The sequence below is a fragment of the Erpetoichthys calabaricus genome, chromosome 1, assembly GCF_900747795.2.
Source record: "Erpetoichthys calabaricus chromosome 1, fErpCal1.3, whole genome shotgun sequence".
NCBI lineage: Eukaryota > Metazoa > Chordata > Cladistia > Polypteriformes > Polypteridae > Erpetoichthys > Erpetoichthys calabaricus.
Window position 1 is genome coordinate 116277669 of NC_041394.2, and position 14729 is coordinate 116292397.

Sequence of the window (14729 nt, forward strand, 5' to 3'; positions counted from 1 at the left end):
CAATAACAGCAGCTCACTACTGAAAACGGCAAATACAGGAGGCAGTCGGGATCAAACCAGGGACTCTTGATTATAAGTCAGCAAATCTTACCGCTACGCCATGGAAGCAGTTGTATTGTCCTTGTACCTTTTGTGAAAGTGTTTATTTGATCTTTGACCTTCAGGCTTCACACATTATATAGTTTATGCCACAATTTTGTCATTTACTACTAAAATATGAAAAAACATTTCTGTTTTAACAATGTGTTTACACAGATTATTGTAGAAACGGAACACACATGAAATGCATGTGTTACAAATAACAATCTATTATTTCTACTCTAAAACTCCAGCACTTCACTCCCAGATAATCATATCAAGGCATGAGCTGGGAAAACTTTGTGCACGTTCTGCAGCTGTGGGGAATGGAATAGCAGGCTGCTTGTGTTAATCGGCACATTTACAGGACAAAGGACGCTGAGGGAGAGGTGCGAACGGATTTAAGGTGGGCCGGATCTATGAGTTTTTCATAGGCTCTGGTAATTCTAGTGATATGGCTTTTTTAACAGTTGGTCTGTTAATCCTTTCCCAGTTCAGCTATAAGTTTAAATTGGTCTGGTCTGAGTAAGTTTAAGCCCTCATGGTTTCATTGTCATCCTGTAATAGACAAGGCAGGCTTAGAAAATGGATGGTCGAATTGATCATGCTGTGTGAAAGACTTTGAAACGGTTGTATATCTGTTTGAAGATACCAATTCAAATTTGTTAATTTCACATTATTTCCTCTAGGGGGTGATAGTTCCCTGGTTGGAATAAGTTATTTTTAATTGCGGTGTTTTAAGTAACCTGAACCTGAATAGATATATTATAATAAGACGCTATCCCTCCCATAGTGATACGGCGGTAAGAAATCACATAAGAGAAAATAACTTAGCTTTCTTTAATGACGATTTACATGGCATAACAGACAAAAGGAAGCCAAATGCAAGCCCATGTGAGACTCTGCCATTTTCGGCGCTGCGCTGAAAGGATTTTCAAGATTGGATGACGTAATCTTCCATCCATCTATCAGCTTCGAAGTGTTTGGCTGCTGTCCAATTCTTTTATACTGTTTTCTCCACGTGCAGGCCCTTACTTAGGTAAATCATGCCATTCCAAACAAGGCAAGAAGAGGATTCAATTTCATTTCTAACATACAGAAATAGTACAATGCACATTTTCGTAGTTGTCCCTTTCTAATGCTTTCCTAGCAATTCTAAATGATGAGTCCCTTTGTGCTAAATTTGGCCTGTACAAGTGGGTGGATTTTAAAAATATTTTTTGTACAGAGCACAGTGACATTAAACTTATTATTCCAATTACACACATTTTCTGGGTCATTGTTAATTTGTTAATGTAATCATTTAGTTGCCATTCGTATCACTGAAAGAAACTGAAACATTTTCAGTGTTAGTGAGTGTCAGGCTTTGCAGAGGCACCCAGTTTTACAGCTTTATTAATTTCCTTGCCCTAGGCTTTTTTCTCATTTACTTTACAGAAAAGCCAAGCAAAATGACATGTAGATTAGGGGAGTTTTTGTTTAGCAATTGACATTGTATTACTCAAAAAAGAGAGGCAGAGAGGGGTGGGGTGGGTGAGAAATGGCCCAAAAGCACTGTTAACACAGACAGTAGCTTCATTTCAGAAATGGCAGGTACAGAAACTGTTTACTTGAGGAAAAAAGTCAACCTTCTGGGATCAGTGTGCCTTATTATAGGCACAGTCGTAGGAAGTGGGATTTTCATTGCTCCCAAAGGTGTCCTGAAAAACTCTGGCAATATGGGCATGTCTCTTATCATCTGGTTGGCCACAGGAATTATCTCTACGTTTGGTATGTAAAATAACACTCTTCTCCAGAAAGCCTAGGTTAAGGTTCAGTCAGTCATAAAATACAGCACATGTGTATTATTTTTAAAAACTATTTTGCAAGTATTAGAAATGAGTTATACAATTTTCTTTTTATTCAACTAAGGAAAATGCAACTTGGATCTAAGAAACCAATGAAGATGTTTGTCCTAGCAAGTGCCGCAGTTTTCCATATTAGTTTCATAGGCATATTGGCAACAATGTACATAGCTAGTCACGTGAATTGTTGATGAATGGACACATGCTGCTATTATGAAGGGTGACCGCACACTCAGACTAGCATCCATGCTTTGCATCAGCTGAACTAAAAACAATATTTTTATGAGAGTAGAATGGGAAAGAATTACAAATAAATTTCGTACTTTTTGCTTTTGCTTTTTGTTGATGTATTTTGGCTTTTTTTTTTTTAGTTCTCTTTAGCACTTTGACCTCGGACCAATTGGTGACTATTGTTACTGGTTTTCCATAAGGAAATAATATTATGGTTGATATTAAAAATTAAATAAGTGTGGACTGTCAGGAATGGGCTAATCCTTTTGATGCATTTTTTTTTCAATCCTCTCATGTCTGAGTGTATTGAATTGTAGCTTTTGCCATGTTGTAGTCACAGGATGGAAGGTGTTACAAATATAAATGGAAAAGTCTTAGATAAAGGCTTAGTATCAACATTTGCTATCCAGCCTTTAAACTGCCACTTCTGAAAACAGCAGTAGTTTTTGTAAGTTTGTTTATAGAGTTTACTGTGTGCAAATGAACTGTTTGTTCTGCTTTAGCCACACTAACTAGACAAAGAGACTCCTAGGCTATAAGTATATAAATTAGTAGTACTAGGGTGTTGTACCGAGATAGCCATTATGAATGTAGAGAAAAGCCAAGTAAAATGACACCTTTTATTGGCTAACTAAAAAGATTACAATATGCAAGCTTTCGAGGGCAACTCAGGCCCCTTCTTCAGATTATATCTTGCCTGAAGAAGGGGCCTGAGTTGCCTCGAAAGCATGCATATTGTAATCTTTTTTAGTTAGTCAATAAAAGGTGTCATTTTGCTTGGCTTTTCAGTATATAAATTAGAAAGACAGCTAGCAAGTAGTAAATAATCATATAGACTGTGTAAAGTTTCTAAGAAAAGTCAGAAACTTAAAGTACACCATGCATCAAATGATCCAAGTAATGCCTTAGATGAGGGTAAAGGAATTCCTCTGTTCTTTTATAGTAATATATAAGTATTCTTTATTTTATGCCTGGCTTCTAGGAGCGCTCTGCTATGCTGAGTTAGGCACAAGCATTAAGAAGTCTGGTGGGCATTACATTTATCTTTTGGAAACCTTGGGACCCATGCCAGCATTTCTTCGTCTCTGGTCACAATATATTATGATTTGGTGAGTTTTTGTTACATGAGCATGTAGATAATATATTCTGTATTGTCTAGTCTTAACAATTAAGGTTTCTCAAGTTCTAAATTCTAGAAAGACTGATGGATTGACATCTCCTTCAACATAAATATCACATCTGTGGGGTAAAGGTGTTGGTATTCGATGTTGTTATGGTGAGTAAATGGTCAATACCTACCACCTGGTTTATTTCTGGGATACAAAATGGAAAAAAGAATAATCCATATTATCAGGAAAAAATAGAAAAAGATGGAATTTTTCATGTTGTGTTTTTTTTTATTGTGCATTAGAAAACCAACCAGAATGGGTGTCTGCTGGCAAGAGATTGCTAAAATAAAAAGTTTAATTTGGTATAGTCACACCTTGATTTATTTCTGTTTTAAAGTTCTTGTGAGGACTCCTCAAACATAAAGGACATATACTGATATATCCTACAAAACAGCAGTTCATGTTTCTTTCTACCTGTCTAAACTAAAATCTGAGGGCATTATATTGTCTAAATACAAAAATAAAGCAGAGCATTAAGGTCATTCCATTAACTTGTTAGCTTATGGGGGTAAAACAGAATCTTCCATTATCTATGTGAAACTTACATTCTGTTCAAATTAAGTGTAAGTTTTCCACTAACATTAACGTAAATCTTTGACTCTGTTGAGTATTTAATTGGCTAAAAGTACTCAATGGTAGTGTGTCAGAACGGGGTTGTGCAGCATTTTTCATAATAGCACTTGGTTTTGTGTTCTTTCTGTTCTTCACTATTACCTCCAGCAGGTTGAGAGTTTTTTCTATAACTGGATGCACCCATTTAATTAGCTTGTTGATTCTGTGCAGCTCTCTGGAATTGATGTTACTGGCCCAGCACACCACAGCATGGAAAATCATTCTTGTCATCAGAGAGCTATAGAAAATGTGAGGGATCTCACTTCCCATATTCAAGGAACACAGTCACCTAAGAAAAAAAGAGTGATCTTCCCTTTCTTTTATAGTCTCTGTGTGTTCCAAGACTAGTCCAACCTGTCATCGATGTGAACAACAAATACTTGTAGCAGCACACCACCATCACATTCATTCCCTGACCAGGGACTGGACATAGGGCTTTTTGGTGTAGCAGAAGCTAATCCTTGTTTTCGCTGATGTTGAGCTGCAGACAATTCTTTCTGCACCAAGAAACAAAGTTCTCCACTTGATATCTATACTCTGTCTTATTCCCCTTGTCAATGCACCCCATTAGTGCAAAATCATCTGAGAATTTCTGCAAGTGACATGACCTGGTGTTATATTTACAGAGTGAGCTGTACAGGGTGAAGAGAAAAGAAGACAGAAATGTTCTTATTATCATAATTACTTGTGGTATTAGAGTGTTTCTTACATCCACGTCAGAAACATAGTCCTTAAGCCATCCACCTGCATATCTCTACGCTTACCCCTTAACAGGGATAGCTAGATGGTACTGAAGACACTAAAGAAATCATGAACCATAATCCTCACAGTCCTGCCAGCTTTGTCCAAATGAGAATATACATTTTGTTGAAGACAGATAATTGAATCTTATACTCCAATCTTGTCCAATAAGCAAATTGCAGTGAGTCCAACACATCTTTAATAAGAGTAATCAAGGACCATCCTTTCTAAGAGCTTCATGGTGTACGATGTAAGGTCACTGGTCTGTAATCATAGCTTTTTTTGGGACTGGAACAATACAAAATGACTTTTAACAGCAGCAGCACATTTTCAAGTCTTGATATGTTGATCAGGTCACAGAGAATACCCCATAGTTGGTCAGCAAAGGCCTTGAGAGCTTGAGGATTGACTCCATCTGGTCCTCTGGCTTCTAACTCAGTCTGTTCCTGTGGCTTTTTCTGTGTGTAACCTCCTCAGTTGTCTCCTCACGTGGTCATCAGATATAAACAGTAGACTCATCACTGGCAATTCCAAATGAAGTGGTAGGAGCTGTTGATCTAGTATGGTTGGTGTGAGAGGACTGTTCATTGGAAGGCTGTGGAAGGAGGGACATTATATGAAAATGAGTTTAGGGAATTAGCCATATCCACATTCCTTTCTAGCACTTGAGCTCTGGATTACTTGAGTCCAGAAATTATGCACAGTGCATTCTAAACATGTTATTCTGAGTAAGTTTATGTTTTATTTCAGCTCTGTAAATTTCCTTCCTTTCATTTAGCATTATGTACAGTATTCTCTGTATATCTTTTAGAGCCTCCTTGTAACTAGATTTTCATGCTGTCTTCTTCAGGATACTTTTAAGCTCCCTACCAAGCAAAATCTGTTAATTCTTTAAGTCTGTGTTTCATTAAACTGTACTGCAAGCACAACATCAAGTATGAACTGATATTTCTACACTGTATATCTAGGAATTGTTCTCACTGGTCAGTTAGTCAATAATAATAATGGTCTATATGCAATGTTAGAGGGTCTTAATGATTAGATATAATGGAATGAGTGGATGTTGTTATGTTGCAGCAGCACACAAATGGCAAAAAAATGAAGGTCTTCAAAAAAGACCCATAAAAAACTGACCTGCCCCTGGAAAATGGGAGGCTTAAGGCCTGACTAGACCTCAAAATTGAGATAAGGGTTTAAATTTAAAAAAAAGGCATAGCCAATAGTCTCAAACCACACAAAGTATGTTCCGCTAGGGGCAGAAACCGTAAATAATCCACAGGGGGTAGAGACAAGTTCACAGAGATCAAATCAAATTCATAAAAACATTGCCAAGTAATCAGAATCATTAAACAGAGTAAAAAAAATAAACAAAAAAATAGAAAAACTCAAAAATTATAGCAATTCATAATAAGACCAAACCACCTTCACAGAGTGCAATGTACAATGTACCACATAGGAACTACATGTCCCATCAACCTTTAAAGGGCTGGGTACCGTCCTTCAATGAAGATTGACAGGTGGCCCCGCCTCTTGGTGAATCACCCACAAAACACAGGGAACATAAAGATATTTAAAGAAACAGTATATAAATATTGTTAAACATACCAAAAACAATAATACATTAAACATATTAACTAAATAACAAACAGAACAATAGTAACATAAATAATCATCTATATATATAATTCACTAAGCCTCCGCCAGCACAAGCAAGACACCCATGGAAGCACGCAGGACGGAGCCACGCCCACCAACTCTAAGACCATTGGATACGACGACAACTCGCAGAGCCACGCCCACCAACTCGGACGCGACGACTCAGAAAACACGCCGTCATTTATGTTCATCTGTGCTAGAGTCCACATGCACCTCTGAACCACGTTGACTGTTCATAGAGGCATGTTTCTCGCGGATGTGAATCGCTGTGTGCAGCGTGTAAAACAGTTTGCGAGGGGTATCCCATGGGATCCTTAAAACAATCCTTTAAAACTGAGGTTAAAACACAATGAAGGAAGCAGTCTTTAAAAACCAATAAGCCCTGTGCCTCTTTTTCATTAGTGTCTCACCTGCTTCACCGATGCAGGCCCTGCAACAGTCGAGACGCTCTCTCAGCAGCTGACCTTCTCTGTGCCTGACTCCACTACTGTCAGTCACCTGATTAAAAATGGCCTTTTGAAGGGGAGCTATGGACCCACTATACCACAGGAACACATTGCCTTCGATCCTGTTCTCGCTCACTCTAACATACCGGCTTTCTCTCTCTTCTCACTCGTATACCCACACTCGGTATACGAACAAGCCAGTTTCCCTTTCGGTTTGTGCGTGCCGATGATTTCCGCACGTGTTGCATTGTTCTCCGTGCGTGCATGCTTTCGCTGTGAAGTGTTTGTGCTCTATTTCATTTCCCTTCCGGTTCGTACGTGCCGATTACTGTATTTAAGCACATGTTCAGCCTCTCCCTGTTCATTGTTCTCAGTCAGATGTGCGTGCTTAACCTGTTGTTACCTTTCCTGCCTGCCTCCGGACCGTGGTCGGGGTGACGCAGGGGAGCTTCTCCTTTGTCGTGTTCAGTGGTGTGAAGCTCCAGGGCCAGAGCCACGTGCTCTGGGGTAAAACCCTGTCCCTGAGTTCCCTTATCCTAATTTTCAGCAAGGAGCTACACAGAAGGCTTGAAGGCTCCAAAGTTAACTTTATTAAAAATACTTATTAGGTGCTTGTTTTCAAGTTAACAGAGACCAACACCAAGAGAGAGACCCGCTACAAGCCAACACAACACACACAACAAAAACTTCCTCCTTTTTCATCTATATTCAAAACTCCACCCCTCAAACACTGACAACTCCACCCACATTCAGTATGATCGGGATGTCAGGCTGTTATTTTAAGCACTGATCCCAACACTGTGAACTTTTTGTGCTCTACAGTATTTCGTGTGCTTTTGCAGTTAACCATGGCTTCTAAGCATGTGAAGAGTGGTGAGAATTATTGAGACTTAATTATGAGAAGTGTTGCAATGTTACTTTTCTCTTTTTTCAAATGTTCATTTTTTCCCTGTGCTTAAAACTCATTTAAAAAGAGTGTTTACAGCGATGGGGTTGTAATGCTATTAGTGTGAACTCCTGCAATGTTACTGTCTTGGTTGGCTTTTAAATAAAGTTCGGATTTGTTCAAATGTTCTTTTTTTTCCCCCCTGTGCTTAAAACTCATTTAAAAAGTGTGTTTACAGCAATCGGATTGTAAGGCTATAGCGCGAACTGCTGCAATGTTATGGGGGTGCTCACGTGCTGCTGAGAGAGAGAGAGAGCCTGCGTGTGCATCTGAGAGGAGAGGGGGGAGGGGGGCTCGCGTGCTGCTGAGAGAGAGAGAGAGAGAGAGAGAGAGAGAGCCTGTGCGTGCAGCTGAGCAGGGAGCCTGGGTGTTTGTCAGTGTTATTCAATGTTTTTACATTAGTTTACTATTACACTGTGCATTCTATGGTGTAATTAACTATATTTGTGCTTAAAAATCTTTAAAAAAATATATTTACATACAGTTCGTACGGTCTGGAACGGATTAATTGGATTTACATACAATCCTATGGGGGAAATTGCTTCGGTTCACGACCAAATCGGTTTACGACCAGAGGTTTGGAACGAATTATGGTCGTGAACTGAGGTTCCACTGTATGCATGTATCTGCCAAAACCAGTTTTCAGTCACGGACAGTTGTATGTTGCTCTCTCCAGAGTTCCATCTTTTCATTCACTTACTGTTGTATCCTCAAACCCACCCCTTTTAGACAACTGTGTCTTTCCGGAAGTGTTCAGCCATCAATAAATAATTATGTGGCGTATGCCTGCAGGAACACGTGCAGCGAGCGAGCGAGAGAGAGAGCGAGCGACACACATACAGGCGCAAAAATCTTCCACAGTCTCCTTACTGCAAAGCAGCAACACTACCACTGCGCTACAAGGCAGAGAAGGCAGTTAAAGAATGCACTGGGCTTGATTTTGTTTTTACTTCTGTTTACAGTGATCAGATCGTAGCGTGCATTGTTGCAATGTTACTTTTCTTGGTGGCTTATTACATTACGGATGTTTCACATGTTCATTTTTTTCCGAGCGCTTAAAAGACATTAAAAAAGTGTTTCTCAACTGTGACTCCGGAACAACTCAGTACGCAAGCTATATTAAGCGTCAACAATGAAGACTCGCTACACCTTAATGAACAAGTACTGACACTTATCCCTACCGACGAAGTAACTTTCACCAGCGTGGCCTCCATCGTCACAGACGATCCCGCTTTCAGTCACAGACAATTGTATGTTGCTCTCTCCAGTGGTCCATCTTTTCATTCACTCACAGTGGTATCCTCAAACCCACCCCATTTGGACAACTGTGTCGTTCAGGAAGTGTTCACCCATCAATACATAATTATGCGGCGTAGTGGGTTAGCTAGTAATAAATATTTGAAATTGATAAAAGAATGATAAAGATAAGTAACATAAGCCAGGTAAGGAACCCTGGTCATAACATTACAGATGTAAAGATGCATGTGCCAATAGGAAGACAATATTTCATTTTGTTGGAAAATTCAAATCAGCTTCTAGAAACAACTGCTCATTTGGCAGTCAACTCCACCAATAATTCTCATTTTCAGGAATAAAACAGACTCACCCTAACAAGTATCAACACTGTAGTCAAGTCATACAATGATTATTCACATAATAGGTACCTCACACAGAGTAACATCAGTTGCTGAGAAGTTGCAGATATATTCTACTATATTCTATATTCTAGATATTCTATATCTACTCAAATTTCATTAACTAATAATAATAATCAATGGTTTAGTAAATGTGATTTTTCTCTGCATCTTCCTATCAGTTGACAATTGCTAGTATCTTCTAGCCAAGTCAAGGGTAAATAATATTACACACATTGTTTTAATGATGTTAGCAATTTTTCAAGTTTGTGAAAGGAGGAGTACATTTCTGTGCATTACAATGTTAAATATACATCCACAGAAAACCTCCAAGAATTCTTCTTCATCAATAAGACCATAGAGGTTGCCCCAAAATCAGTCACAGCTTTTGATAAAAGCTAGATAGAATTCAATTAAACAATTTTATGTACTGGATATTGCCCTTCAGCAGGCTATTAAATTGGTCTCTCAGTGCGCATCTGCTGTCATCCCTATTAAATCCCAGTGTTGCAGCTTAGAGGACAATTTTCAGAGGCTTATTGCAAAGGTACCGTATTTTTCGCACCATAAGACACACTTTTTTTTCCCCAAAAGAAGGTTGGAAATGTCTGTGCATCTTATGGAGCGAATATTGCGTCACAGACCATGATGTGTATTACCTGACAAAAGTCGACATCCAGGGGTAGAGGGCGACAAAATTCACTGTTACGTTACAGGCATTCCCTCTATGCTTGGCGGAATGTTAGACTCATTGACTCGGAATCTAATCCTTGCATGTGCATGAGTTGCGAAATGTAAACAAATATAAGCAAAGGCAAGATGGCATCGACATCTCATGAGGAAGCGAAGCGAGTGCAGAAAACAAAATACTCAGCAGACGATGTTTTGCGCATTATCACTGAGTCGGACTCTGATTTTTCAGAATCTGATTTTGTTGAGAGTGATCAGGAGATCGAACAAGAGAGTGAGGAACTGGCATCAGCTGATCAGGACACCAGCTGAGCATATTCGTGCAGCCAATGCACCTATGGCAAGGTTTGTGTGGGAGGAATACCTAGACATTGATCTGTGGGAGCCAAACTGGCTACAGGACTTCACAAGACTGTATGGCTTGCTGTTGGACTCGACAGATTACCAGCCGCTGGACTACTTCAGGCTGTTCTTTCCTGAAGCTGCCTTTCAGCTACTGTCAGACGAGACAAACAGGTATGCAGAGCAATTTTTTGAATCGAGAGCTGTGCTTGCACCGCATTCTCGTTTTTCAAACTGGAAACCCACAACAAAACACGAGATGAAGGGCTTTGTGGCATTACAAATATAGATGGGACTAGACTGGCGATATAACTTCAGGGAGCATTGGTCCAAACGTGCTTTGTCCCCTGGTGGCTTTGGACAGGTTATGCCGCTATGATGATAGGTACGTGCTCCTGCAAAGTGATTGTGAGCAACTGAGCTTAATAAATTCTGACACTAGCGATGAGGACTACTTGGGGTTTCCTTGTTTTCCTCCTCTAAACCTAGGTGCGTCTAATGGTCAGGTGCGTCTTATGGTGCAAAAAAATACAGTAATTGATTTTTTTTATTGACACCGTCTTTTAAAAGCTTTAATCTAAATGCAACTGCTGTTTTTCATTGTTCCCACAGAACGTCTCTCATACCAAAAACAAAAAAAAAGCACTTACGTCTATGTATCTTGGTGCAAAGATATGGGTCTTCCCTTTGAATCTTTATCTAATGCACCTACAGTCATATTCTTTTGCTTCTGCTAAATCCTGTATTGCTGGTATAGCATTTATCTGCATCTTCCAAATCTCTAAACATTATTTTTTTTCCTTCCCTGCTCCAGTAGTTGTATATAAACATGTGTTTTGTCTTGGTAGAGTAATATATATTGCTCTACTTTCCCCTATTGTATTATTAATATTTAGCCTTAGAATGCCTAATCTTACAGACTTACCACTGTTTATAAGGTACTATTGTATATAACTTATCCCCACCTTCCCTTCTATATCTATAACCTCAGGCAATTAGATGTAGTAAAAAGACAAGCAGAAGTTAAGTTACAGTTTAAACAATGTATTATTGATAATATTCAGAAATAATAACAAAATGCAAAGTATATTTGAATATTGTCAACCATACAACCTGATTAAATGATGTTATGTAGTTCAGGCGGCACACAATCTTCTAGTTACTTAAATGTCTCTAGTTAAGGCATCATTGGTGCTCAGCTTTCAGCCACATGTCTGTTCAAAATGGCTGCTGAGCTGTGCTCTTCATGACAGGATAGCAAGAGAGATGCTTCTTCATCATATGTTGGTTGGTAAGAGAGATGCTTCTTCATCATATGTTGGTTGGTAAGAGAGATGCTTCTTTCAGATGTTGGTTAGTAAGAGAGATGCTTCTTCATCATATTTTGGTTGGAAAGAGAGAGATACTGAGGTTAAACACATACATTTATAGATGTTCTGTCCAACCCCGAGAGCCAATGGGACATCATGGTACTTAAAGGCCTCTGAGACAAGCCAATTCCAAACAGCCATACCTCAGACCAATGGGGGAATAGAACATCTTAACACCTGCCCCCAAACCATATGTTAAAGTACACCTTAGCCCATTTGCGGGGGTAGAAATGACTTTAGCAAAGAAACACTTGCCAAACTGGTTTAAAACACACATCCCCCAAATCCTGTCGTAAAAATTCAAACAGACCCATTCCTAAGGGGGGGGGGGGGGGGGGGGGGGGGGGGGGGGGGGGGGGGGGGGGGGGGGGGGGGGGGGGGTAAACACTAAATTACATTGCTTTGTCTAAATTACAAATAAAGATATACAGTACAAAATATTCATCAAGTTATATGTAAAATCTCACATCACAACACTCCACCCCGATGAATGTTTTGTACAATGTCTTTATAAACGGTCTTAATTGTTTAAAGAGTCTGATGCATAACTTGTGCTTTGGTTTGCAGTATTTGCTCTCCCAGTGTTAAAAGTTGTCCGTGACCATTTGTCCATTACATATCTTCTTTATTTCAAAGACAATCTGAAGAACTTGGATGCGCTTCTGATGACTTGTATCTGCTCCGTCTGGCTTCAACTGTTTGTTTAGCTTTCTGCAGTCTTCATATGTCATCAGATGTGGTGGTTCAAAATGAGACAACTCCACACCTTCCACTAAACTAACCATACTGCAATTTAAGTCTATTGTGAATTTCTAAAACTGACCTTTGTTCTTTACTGGTTTTGTGTCTAACTACTAATTAGACCCCTGTCCCAAACTATTCATTTAAGCATATTCAGCTGTACAATATCAAACTTTGAAAGGTTACATGCCACAGGTGCCAGTACTACCACTTCTGCCCAAGAGAGAGCACATGTGCCACTGCATAAACTGTTCACAAACCAACCTTTGTGGCCGCTCTTCACACATTTGGGGTTGATTTAGTTGCCTCTTGTGCTTTCCTACCTATGGTGCAACTCTTGACTGCCATCAGCATTTACCAGTATAGGCTGGCATCACCACCATGAGAAATCACAGCTATGCAACTCATCATTCCCCCTGTAGGCCAGCCCTAGAGTTGTTTGCTCACCATATGCGTACTCGTTGTGCTAAACACCTCGGTTCAGAATTGGCCCACTGGTCCTCTGCTTGCACCACAGCTGACAACCTCAGCAGGGCTTCCGTATTTTCCCAATTAGACTATACCTAAACATCGGAGCCCATATGACTTGCAAATGTACCGGCTGCACCTGCTTTCCTGAAAAGTTCACCAATTTTCTTAGTATACATTTTCCTTAATAATAGTATTAATTATATTAATTATCCCACTTAATTAATTAATACCCAGAATGTATACTGTATGAACCCAAAATTAATCCCCTTATTTTGACATTCCTAACTTGTTTGTTCAGTTTCCACCCCTTGGAATATAAATTTGCTGCAGTAATGAACAAACCTTTCCTTTTAAACTATAGCTATTCTGACTAGACCTATTATTATGTGACTTGTGGACTTGTTACTCACTTAAACTCCAGTAAGTGTCTTTTTCTTGCTGTCTCTTCAGTTCTTCTTCATGTCTTTGTCTTTGTCTTTAGTCTTTGCTTGCTTTCTTTTCCTCTTTTTTTTTCATTCTGCTATGTAGGCAGGTCTGCAAAATGGAAGGTGACAAAGCAGTTTCTGTCCATCTCATCTTTTTGGTTGTTTAAACCTGGTGCCAAAACCCAAACTTTGCTTCCAGGCATTCATTGGAACAGCTTGGCCACACTGCCACTCTGCTCCAATGTGCTAATGGTAACCCAATCTCCTGCATGGATTTTACTCTGCTAATTGCCTTCACTATTTGTTACCTGCACCAACCCAAAGTCCGTAAAACCTTATAATAGAAGTAGCACTATTGCAAAAGGCCAGAAAATTGAAACAGAAATAACTATTTTCCCTTTCCTGTCTTCCTGCGCGACCCTTCTATTTTTTTTTTTTCATTTCCCTGTGTGTCCTTTTTATTTTTTATTGTATGGTAACTGCTACCTGAAAGTGTGGACTAAAACCTCTTCAAAATCCAATTTCCAGCATCTCTCCTAAAACTGACTTCTGTTCTTTACCCAAGACCAGCTCACTTTTCTCCATTTTATTGCATGGAGATTCATAGGCTGTCTTTTTTACACAACTGGTCAGTCAGGTTTCGAATTACTGAACCTAAGTGTGTGTGCTTTTTAATTACTGCTGGCCCCAGCACAGCTGTTAGGACCCTCACACCCTTGTGCATTCCTGACTTGCTGCCTGAGCTTGTAAACCTTCCTGCTGCACCATCCCCCATCCTTTGTTCTTTGGTTTGTCCTGTTTCATTCAAACCGACTCCTAAACTGGTGCACTTTCATTCCAACTCAGCCATTCTTGCACTAGTACATTCAGACCTTTCACACACAAGCACTCGAATTTCTTTTATTTCCACTGTTCCTTGTTTAAATTTCACACTTTTTTTACTCAGTATCCTTATGCCATTATCCATTTCATGCCCTCTAGTCAACAACTGCCATTCACACTCATCAGCTTCTCTGCCTTCTATCTGATTTCTTTGTCCTAAATCAAATTTCAGTGCAGCACTGGTTTCCTTTCTTAACAGGGGTGAAATATCTATCGGTGTAGCATGTTCTTTAACTACTGGACAGACCTCAGAATCACCTCAAGATTGTGGTGCACTGGAGAATAATGAAAGTAAACATCCTTGCTGTTTTCCCTTCCTTTCATCTCTCTCCTTTTCCTCACACTCACATTCCCACTCTTTATCTGAGCACTCATCTGTCTCATGTAAGTCACCCACCCATGTTTTAGGGTTCCAGTAAGATCCCATTACTATTGCCCTAACTTTTACCAT